Here is an 11,102-nt window from a genome sequence, read left to right on the forward strand (position 1 = left end):
ATGTGGAAGAAGCACTTTAGATTCAGAATCATTTCAAAATGAAGATGAACTATCAGGTATGAATTTGTTATCCTTTGATGTTCCAGCTATCTATCCATTTGGAAAAGATGAAAGTGATAGCGAAACAACTGAATTTGCTTTTATGGGTGAGCAAGAAAGATTTCAAATAGAGGCAGAATTTAAAAGGCTTACAGAAAAAACTAGAGATCAACAAGATCTATTGAACAAAAGGGAATGTGTCTTCAAAGAAGAAGCTGCCAAACTAAAAGCTCAACTAGAGGAAGGAAACAAGGTAAGAAAGTTATTCAAGGACAAATATCAAAAGTTGCAGGATGAAGTAACATCACTAAGAGATGAAGTCAATCAAAGAAGCACAACCATCAAGAAACTCAGAGATAGATCCAGTTACTATGAAAGTCTTGAAGCCACGATCCGCTCGCTAAAAGAAGATCTTGAAGAATCAAAGAAGAAGAATAAAGGACTACTCCAAGCTCATGAAAATGAAGTTCTTGAACTAAGACCTCAGTTGGAAGAAGAAAGAAATGCTGAAGAAATGTGAAGAAGCAGTATCTTGAAAAGGAAGAACAACTTCAGATTGAGGTAAATATCTTAAAAGGTAAATTAGAAGAAAAGGATAAACTGTTGCGATTTCAAGATAGTACTAAAGCCTTGGATGATATTCTTAGTAGTTAAAGGTCTCCTGCTATCAAGACTGGTCTTGGTTTTCATGAATCTATTGAAGGTGAATCTAGTTCACAAGGTGAGGCAAGGAACTCTAAAGAGAAATCTAAAATGATCAACAAGGAGATGAGAGAGATGAGAGGTCAACGCCATCAACAATCAAGGAAAGAGATTCTTCAAAGAAAATATTTCACTCCTAGCTATGGAAGTAATAGTCGGCCATTTACTCAGATGAATAATATTGAATGTTATGAATGTCATAATCTTGGACTTGTTGCAGCTAGATGCAGAAGAAGAATGGTTCAAGATCATCACACAGAAAGATCATCACATTCCAGGTACTTTAATGGATATTTCTTTGCTTGCAATATGTTTGGTCACAAAGTTACTGATTGCTACAGAAGGAATATGAAACATGTAAGATGTTATGCATGCAACAAGCTTGGACATACAACAAAGGAATGTAGAAACAAAGTACGGGCACCATACCAAAAGAAGAAAACATCATCACGCTTGAAGATATGGAAGAAGAAGGAAGTACAGTCAGAAAGATGTGGCACAACACAATATAATCAGACACAGCACAACACAGACATAACAGAATCAGGGGGAGCTGAAAGTGTAAAACTTCAGTGTCCTGAATCTCATACGCAAGTTTCTTAAAGGGAAGTCGCGTATATACGCGAGTTAGACACTGCAAAGTCGCGTATATTTCAGTCTGAAGAAAAAGCAGTAGGGACAGGCTCAGAAAAAGGGTCTAATATGATTCAGTCCATTATTTTCTCTTTAGTTACAGTCTGCTGAGGATGTGTGGAAATTTTTTGATACTTGTAAGATGTTTAGAAGTGTTTTGATCCTAACTTGATGATGATGATGTCTTGATGCTTATTGCTGATATATGCATGATCAGATCTAACAGATGGCACAGGTTGAGGGGGATCATATGCCTTTAATAATGCATTGTTGGAATTATGGTTAATAGTCCTTGGTGATGATGCTTATATGGCTAAATGATATATCTTGCTATGATAAAATCTCATATGATTCTTGGGGTTGCATAGTTGATGTTCAGATCATATTTGTGGATCGATTCTTAGATTATGCATATATGGTGTTTACATGGTGATCTTCATAAGGATAAGGAGAAGTATAAAGCTTGAATACATGACTTCATTACTTGATGATGAGTCACTCATATGCTACTGTCGTCATATGCATAAAGATCATATCAGTTATGATGCAGGCACTCATGTGGATAAGGATTGTTGCTGTTGATGATATCAAGAATTTTTGTCAAATGATCTTGAGCTCAAGATACATAGTGCTGATACATGGATGACTACTCAAAGTTGCTTTGTTGGAGACATGATGATGAGTTCTTATCTATATGATGATAGGTTGATACTTACATATGTTGATTGATGCAGATGTTCCCAAGTAATGATACTTGGATCATGTAGATCTTGATGTTGATGGCTATGGTGGTTTCACACATGATATAATGTGAATGACTTTGTATGACATATGCAGAATTCTGTTCAAAGGGATGAATTGATGCAGACATACCTTGTTATAGGTTGATGACTTATACTCTACAGGACATTTACAGGTTTCTGATCTAGAAGTGGGTGTACACTAGTTGGATGAGGATGATCCGCGTACATACGCCATTTTATGTAGTTACAGTCGCGTATATGAAATTTGGAGGATATCAGTAGGAACAGACTTTGGCTGTAGAAAGGAGAACATAAGGAGAACATGATTGCTGATGATTGACAAATGCTGCTTTTCATAAGTCTTGCGCTTGATATTTGGTCTCTATGTCATGTATTTCTTTTATTATCAAGGTCATGTAACGGCCTATATTGGTTTCCCCACTATGCCTGGGATGGATGATGTAATTTTCTTGCCTTATCATGTGTAAACTTTTGATGTATCCCCACTTGGTTGGGTGGATGAGTCAATTCTAGTATATCCCCACTTGGTTGGGAAATGGATGTATGTATGAGTCCTTGGTGATAGGAAGGTCATTTATGATAGAGTCATGTTCTTCTTGTAGAACGTATTGCTTACAGTCAAGGGGAGCATGAACAACACATTTCAGCAGAGCAAAGACATTAGCATATACTCAGAGGGAGCATGAACAGATTGGTACACCTTGGCATATACAAAGGGGAAGCTCATTCAGAGATTTCAGCAGGTACTCAGGGGGAGTATGGACAACGGAATGTTTATCTAGGAAAGAGAATATCTTGGTTCGCCCTTTGCCCTTGATGTCAAAGGGGGAGAGTGATTTGGTGTTGTTGCCATCAAGTCCAAAGGGGGAGATTGTTGGCATTATGATGCATGTGTTGTACTTGATGGCAACCCACTCATAGAAGAACATCTCTCTTAGTTATAACTAGATGAATCTTCAGAAGAGATATAAAATGCAACTGAATGCATGGGATGCAGGACAACTCAAAGGAATCAGATGACAGTTCTAAGTGTGATAAGTTAGCTTTGCCATCAAGTCCAAAGGGGAGATTGTTGGCATTATGAGACAAGTGTTTTCCTTGATGGCAAATCACACAGATGACAGATCATAGTGCAGCAGGTTAGAAGCAAGGATTTGATGATCAGACTACAAGAATGAAGAGAAAATATATATACGAAGGTTCATCTTGACCGAGCCGCGTATACACATGGGTTAGACATTACAAATGTGCGTATGCATATACACACACTTTCATGCAAGGAAAAGCGTGTATATTTTGGAGAACTTACTTTTGGTCCGTGGTAGTTAGTCCTTGGTAGTTGAACCTATGGTTTTGGACCATAGTATCTCGTCAGATGTGTTGATCCCAAGTATTGGGTCCATGGTATTGGTTTGTTATGGTTTTGGACCATGGTATTGAGCAAGGCCTAAGACTATAAAAGGAGAAGAAGATCATTAGGCAAGTGCATCGAAAAAGTCTTGAATATCTGATGAAGTATGAGATCTAGTATGCAGGTTATGGGTTGATGATGCATTGTTTGATCTGAGCTAAGGAGGGATCTCACCGGTTGATGGAGAACAAGATCTAAGGATAGATCGGGATCAAATGGTTTGAAATGAAATATCTCTATATAGTTGATTATGCTTATTATAGATCTGTATACTGACGCTTGTAATGATCTGAACTGGGTATAACTTAAGTTTGAAATCGCTGCAAGTCATGATTGAATATTTATAGATCTGTACGCGGGTTGGCTTTGGTGAAAGCGCGTATGTATGCAGGTTTGGTTCATTGTAGTAGCGTATACCATTTGAGCTATGATGTTTAAAGTTACAGGTGGTTCTGGTTGTTGATGTGTTCTGATAACAGTTTAAAGGTGTCAGTATTCAGCATATCCTGTTTGGTTGATTGTGTTTAGCTTCAGTATTGATGGATGAGAACTAATATTGAATCAGGATCATAATGACTCATATTTATGTGATCTGATGGACTAGATCTGGGTGCTAACACATGTATTATCCTTGTATATGTAATAATCTGGATATGTCTGAAGACAGGAAGTGCATCAAGTTATAAGTAAGTAATTGATGACATATACGCTGGTTCACCTTGGTGAAGTTGCGTATACACACTGGTTCAGCACTTCCAAGTAGCGTATGCACTCTGATGCATGATTTTGATGATACAGTTGGTTCTGAATATTGCTGCAGAGTTCAGTGTTCTGCTCTGTGTTTTGGTGACTGTGTTGTTGACAGGGTTTCAGTGTTTCAGTGATTCAGAGATTGATGATGCTAGTATTGATTGATTTTGTGCTTCAATGATATTTATGGTCCAGTATGAAAATTTGATGAAACGTGGCCTTCAGATTATAGTGTTGTGCTTCAGGAGTATCCAGTCTGAAAATGTATGAAATGTGGTCCCTGGAGGGTGAAAGGAGATTGTAGGCTAGCGCCTACGTACTAGTACATCAGCTAGTACAAGAGCAAAAGGGGTAGTAGCTCCCTTCCAGTAGCAGCTGGAGAATGAGTGAAGATTGGAGCATTCAGTAGGCATGCACCTACGTACTAGTAAATGGATCAGCTAGTACAAGAGCTATGGGGGTTGTAGCTCCCATCCAAGAGAGTCTGGAAAACGAGAGAGGGTTGTAGCCCTCTACAGGTAGAAGCCTGCATACTGGTAAAGGACTGCACCAGTACAAAATATTGTAAAATGAAGTATCTTATTAAAAGAAGATAGAGACGACTTGCAGCAGGTGGTTTTCACCCACATTGGGTTTCCACCTTATATCATGGTGTTCATGTGTGCTTCTTTTGTGTGATGATCTGTTCTATTTTACTGCACCTGCTTACTGTTCATATGGTTAAAGAAGTTCTGATGCACTAACTAAAGATCAACATTTAATGGATTAACTGAATCATAAGTATTTTGGATATATGCTAGTTTCATTAGACACAGTTGCGTATACACGCGGGTTACCTTGAATGAAGTAGCGTATATGTATCTAAGTATGGAAATGAAAAAGTTTTATTGATTTGATAATACTGATTCACCCGCCCTCTCAGTATTATTTCCAACAAATGATAGCCTGTCAATCAAAGCTTGTTGCATCCCCCCTCACAAGATATTTCAATGGACTTGGTCCAGCTACAGGCTAAGTAGCTCCCTCAAGAAATTGCGTAATTATAGAGGAAAACCAGCCTTCCCTCTAGAAATTATGCAATTTTGTTTGGCAGTCTACTTGGCTCCAAAATTTCACAAATCTTCCTGTCACTGTTCACTGGAAAAATTGCTCAATTCCTCCCAGTAGGACTTCTCAGCCCAGAAATTGTGCAATTCTGGGTAGTAGTCAACTGCTCTGCCCAGAAATTTTGCAATCCCTCTAGGCAGCCAGCCCAGCTCCCTCCCATAAATGTGCATTTTTTCCTCTCAGCTAAGCAGACTTTTTCATGTGCAGTTTAGTTGACCGGTTCCCTCCAGGACCGAGAAAAACTAATTTTCATGCATGGGATGCTTCCCCCAAGGCAGCATGTAAAGGCATCCCTTGATTCAAAGATCTACTTTTAGCAGCTGGAGGTTGCATGCAAGGATCATTTCAGAAACCTCCCACCAAGTGTCGCTCTTCCTAGATTTGTGGCGTGCGTGTCACGTCTTCGATTTTATCAAAACTCATCAACTGGACGCTGCAAAGCTTATTCATCACATCGATCTTATAATTCTGACATCCCACGTTGCATCTAAGAGTCGTCAACACATTCAGCTCATTTGTTTTGGGGTAAGCCTACTTTTCATGTCTTGCACTGCGTTTCTGGCGCTATTTGTGTTTCGCTTCATATGAATGTTGTCTTCTTGCTTTCAGTGAGTGTTTGTTGTCTTTTTGATACATACTAGCTTATACTAGCACCATTTCAGTTTTGGTTAACATCTCACTATTGTCGCATGCATGACACTGTTTTGCACGGATGGTCGCCATTGCAGCGACTTGCCTCACACACATGCATCCTTGCCCATTTTCCGAATCCTGCACTTATTGTTTGCATGAATGATCATTCACTCTTGTTTGCACTCATCTCATCATGCTTTCACACTTCTCATGTTTTCAGTCGCCCATCGGCCGGACTGGGCTGCCTTGGCCTGGACCATGCCTTGCCCAACTAGCACTGTGTATTTCTAGAAGCAAAGACTCTGCCTTCCCTCCAGAAATTTCATAAGTCTAGCTAGGCGCTAACCTCCAGTCTTGCATTACACAATTATTGGAGGCAGTGTCATGTTGACCGCATAAACTATGCAATGCATTTTTTTGGTTGCATGTCACTGCTGACTGAAATTGCGCATTGCGTAGTTTCAGTCCTCAACAGGCTAGGCTGGACTGTGCATTGCGCAGTTCTAGCAGTCAATCATCCTATTGATAGCTCGGACTATGCCTTGTGCAGTTTTGGTAGTCAGTCTCCCGACCACCCGATGGAAATTGCGTAACCTTCATGATCAGTCACACAGGTATGTTGCAAGTTAGTTCTCAATTTTTTTTGGTTTTCGATTGATATATTACTTTCCATGAGTGTTTCCATGTCTCTAGGCATCGTAGGTGTTCATCTCCCTCTCAGCGGCACAAGTACAATGGCCTTTAGGAGAGCAAAGTCAAATGACACTGTTGAGGGCACAACGTGGGTTGTATCCAAGCAAGTGTCTATGAGCTTGCCTACCTATGAAGACATCAAGTTGTTCGTAGATAAGGACATCAAGATGAGATGGAAACAACATCATAAAGATTAGCATCATAGTGAGCAGCACCATCAGCAGTAGTAAAAGGAAGCACACCTGCATGCGATGAATGCAAAAGGAAGGTTGTTGACAACACAGAGGCAGAACAAAGTTGCAAGCTCAAGCAGATCCACTTTTGATGAAAAAAACTTTGGAGACTCAGGCTATGAGGTGATGGCGTGACATGAATATTGGTCAAAGGAAAAGAATGGAACAGAGAAGGAGTTGCATATGCGGAAGCAACAAATCAAAGAATAACAGGAGATGCACATACGAGAGAATGAGTTGCAGCAGGAACAAGTACAATTGGGGGTGCAACATGCACTCATGGATGAAACTGTGCCCGTACAAGTTAAAGATACATCCCAGTAGCTGGCACAGAGCAAACATGGTGAGCAGTGTTGTTGATCGCATGCAAGGGAATTTAGCAGCATGCATGTCATTGTGCACACGCATGCCATCCCACCCATTCAACACACTCACCAAGGAAAAGACAAGAAGCAAGTGTGATTGGAGCTGAACATGTAGTTGACAATTGATGCGCATGACCACCAGCACACACTAGAAGATCAGCACAGACACTATGCATCAGTGTGTTGCCAGTTCGGCTGCACCCAAGAAGACCATGCGCATGCTAGTAGACGAGTTGGATGGAGGAGCCACACCAATGCACCCAGATTCAACAGAGTCAAGATTTCGCTTCAGCAAGATGTCACCATGGAGTGCATGCACACCATTATGGACAACCAAGCTTGGCATCAACTCACCACCTTCACCATCACAAGCATATCAAAGAGTTGGTCTAGACACAACGGATCAAGTTTCAGTGATGTCTTGCATGGCTTGCTCAAGCCATTTTGTCTCACATGGACGCATGTGCATTGTAATGTAACATCTTGTCAAGTGGAAGTTCAAGTGTCGATAGTTGGATGTAACAGTCATAGAGTAGATGAAGAGTCATGAGGGTAGATGAACTATCACAAAGGGGAATGTCAAGGGTCACCCCACCCTTTGCTATAAATAGAACCTCATAACTCTTTTTAAATTCTTTTGGTCAACCAAGTTTCTGATAGGACTATCTTAGAGAGAGCTTGGACAATATTGTAACGAGCCTTGGCTTCTCCACTGCGCAAAGCTAGTACATCTCTTTGGAGGAGTAGGCAGTTGTGGCTATAACGTTCCGCTATCAGAGCTAGTGGTTAGACATGGATGTATTGTATGACTGGAACTTACACTTATTAATATAACAGAGCCATCATGTTTCATGCATGTGTTGTATTGTATTCTATGCTATCTGTTTTACTCTAAATGATATATGTATTTTTTTGCTTACGCATGCATGTATGGAATTTGTTGTGTATGTATATATGAATATTTCTGAAATGTGCTCTTGGTTTAACCATCATTTTGGATTGCTAGCTAACTTTCCTTCCATGTTGTGATGCATCTTTTCTCATGTGTTCCCTTCTTAACTCCGTGCTATCATAGGTTTCCAAGGGGCGCACTCGTCTCAACCCCCGTGTGTTTGAAACTCTCATGCACCTTCCTTGGCTTGTTGCAACTATCACGCCTTTGCTACCAACAGGGACATATTACTTGCCTCTCTGCGAAATCTCGATCAAGGCATTACCGTATGACCCACTGCTCGGACTCCTACACCAAACGGTTTGAGGGCTAATTGGGACTTCTTACCGGGGAGATCCCCTTACATGTTGGCGGGTCCAACACCATCAACAGGGTTAAACCCAAGCATGTGAATGGTTTTTTGTCAATTGGTGAGTGAGATATGTGAAGTCCATGCATGGTTGCATATATGTTTAATGCATCATTATCGATATGGGCCTGCTAGCCATATTTACTAGCTGAAATTGTATCTACCAAGAAAAATATTGGCCTAATCTAAACTATAATATTATGACCTTGGTGTGTCTGCTTTAGTAATGTGTAACAAGTGTAAGAATTAGATTCAATTAATGCGATGATTGAGTTCATCATGTTAGTTTTGACTCTTTTCTTATCTACAATAATGGAAAATTAACAAAAGTTACCTTGAAGGATGTCACCTTTAACTGTGAATGTACATTCACGAGTAATGTATGTGCATTAATTTGATGTATGATTTCATAATACATTCTTAACGATTAAGAATGAAATTCCAATCATTTCCTTGACATAATTTTGTGTATTTTGGGTTGACATTATGCATCAAATAACTTGAAATTACTCAAATACTAGATTGTGGTATGACCTTCCTAACAAAAGAAAGGCTTAATGACTGGTGCATGAAGGGTTGTGGAAGCCATTTTTAAGAACACTTGAAGGTTATGTTTTCCTTAAGTTATGTATGGGTGTGGAATCCATACTAGCATATTTCTATGAGCTAATGTATGGGTGTGGAATCCATACTAGCATATTTCTATGAGCTAATGTATGGGTGTGGAATCCATAATAGCATATTTCCATGAGCTAATGTATGGGTGTGGAATCCATACTAACATATATCTATTAACTAAGTACTTCTTCTTATTAGAATTAACAAAAATGTTTTGATGGAATCTCATAGACATGATTAAGGCGGATTGATTATGTGTAATTAAATTTAAATGGATAGACATTTGTAACATGAATTTTCTTGAGATTTAAATCCATTATTTTCTTTTTATTACAAATCAAGATACTAAGATTGGTATAGTGAACACCATTATGTGGTTTAGACTGTTTGGAATAATTGATTTTGATATATGGAGTCAAGTGTGAATTATGTATATATCCTCTAGTATTGTAATTATTGTGTATGTGTTGGATTTAGGTAGAATTAAATTGATTTTCAAATGCTTGAAATGTAGAAAAGAAATATTTTGATAAATTGATGAAATATATTTTCTATTGGCTTAAGACAAATTAGGTCTAGGAAAGCCATAATAGTCTCTTTAATTATTTTATCAATTGTATATTGGCTGAATTCTATTTAACCAAATTAATTAGAGAAATTATGAGGATTGAACTCATGAACTACTCTAAACTATTGTTAGTTAGGCGATCAAGTCAAAATTCATATTTTTTATGAACTTGATGAACTGCTTCCTTGGAATTTGATTAACTTGTAAATTGTTAATAGAATAACATGTTAAGAAGATACACATGTTTTGTGGTGGGAACTTTGTTTTATTTGAACCTAAAGAAAAATGTATGTGATTAATGAAAATATTAGTTTAGTTCTTGTTTTACAAGAATATGTGCTCGTGATATTTTTTTGAGGGAGAAATTGAAGGACAGTGAGATCACATTTTTATGAATTGGAATTCTTGCATGATTTAGAAGCCTAAGATGAATGTATTTTATGTGGAATGGAAGAGATTGATGAATTTATGAATTTTGTGCTTGGGTATAGTTATATGAGTAGTTAGTAGTCCTACAAAAGGTTGTAATGTTTTGAGAGGTAGTAAAACAAAACTTATCTTTAGGCTAGAAATTCCTTTATGATAGTTTAAATCTTATTTAAAATCAACAAGATTCTTCATAGTTTGAGAAATGAATGGTTTTCATAGGTTTTTTTGTGTGTATGTATTAATAGTAAGGAATAAGATTTGAAACCAAATGAATTGATTAATTATTGAATAGAAATCATGAGTGATCTTATAGTGGGAAAACATGTTCAATTATAGTTATCAAGATAGATTCAATAGCATAGATATTCTATTTGTATAATTACAAAAGTTGTTCTTGATTACAATCCACTTTCGAAAAGATATCATTAATTTTTTTTGGAATGAAAATCTTCTAAGAGAGTCATTCATAATTGACTCTCAAGTAATAGAAGTGAATAATAATGAAGATTATGGGAACTCAAGGAATGGTCTATAATACAAAACTGGGTCAATGAGGACTGTATGGAACCTTAGATTGTTAGTTTAAATAAAACAAATTGTGGGTAGATTCGGAAGATTTTGGTTACAGAGATGTCTTATGGAATAAAAAGGGGAAACTTGGATTGAGAAGACATAAATCAAGTAGGATGTAAGAGTGGGATATATATATGTGACATCATGTTTTATTGTGTAGTTTCACTGCAAATTGTATGTGGATGATTTGATGTTTATTGTATGCAAGTTTAATTGTGATATGGGATGGACCACCATTGTTGTTTATACAACTAATGTGGGAATTGTTTGTGAGTTAGCAAGC

The sequence above is a fragment of the Pinus tabuliformis genome, chromosome X, assembly GCF_031772625.1.
Source record: "Pinus tabuliformis cultivar Carrire ecotype Pingquan chromosome X, CPIR1, whole genome shotgun sequence".
Lineage (NCBI taxonomy): Eukaryota > Viridiplantae > Streptophyta > Pinopsida > Pinales > Pinaceae > Pinus > Pinus tabuliformis.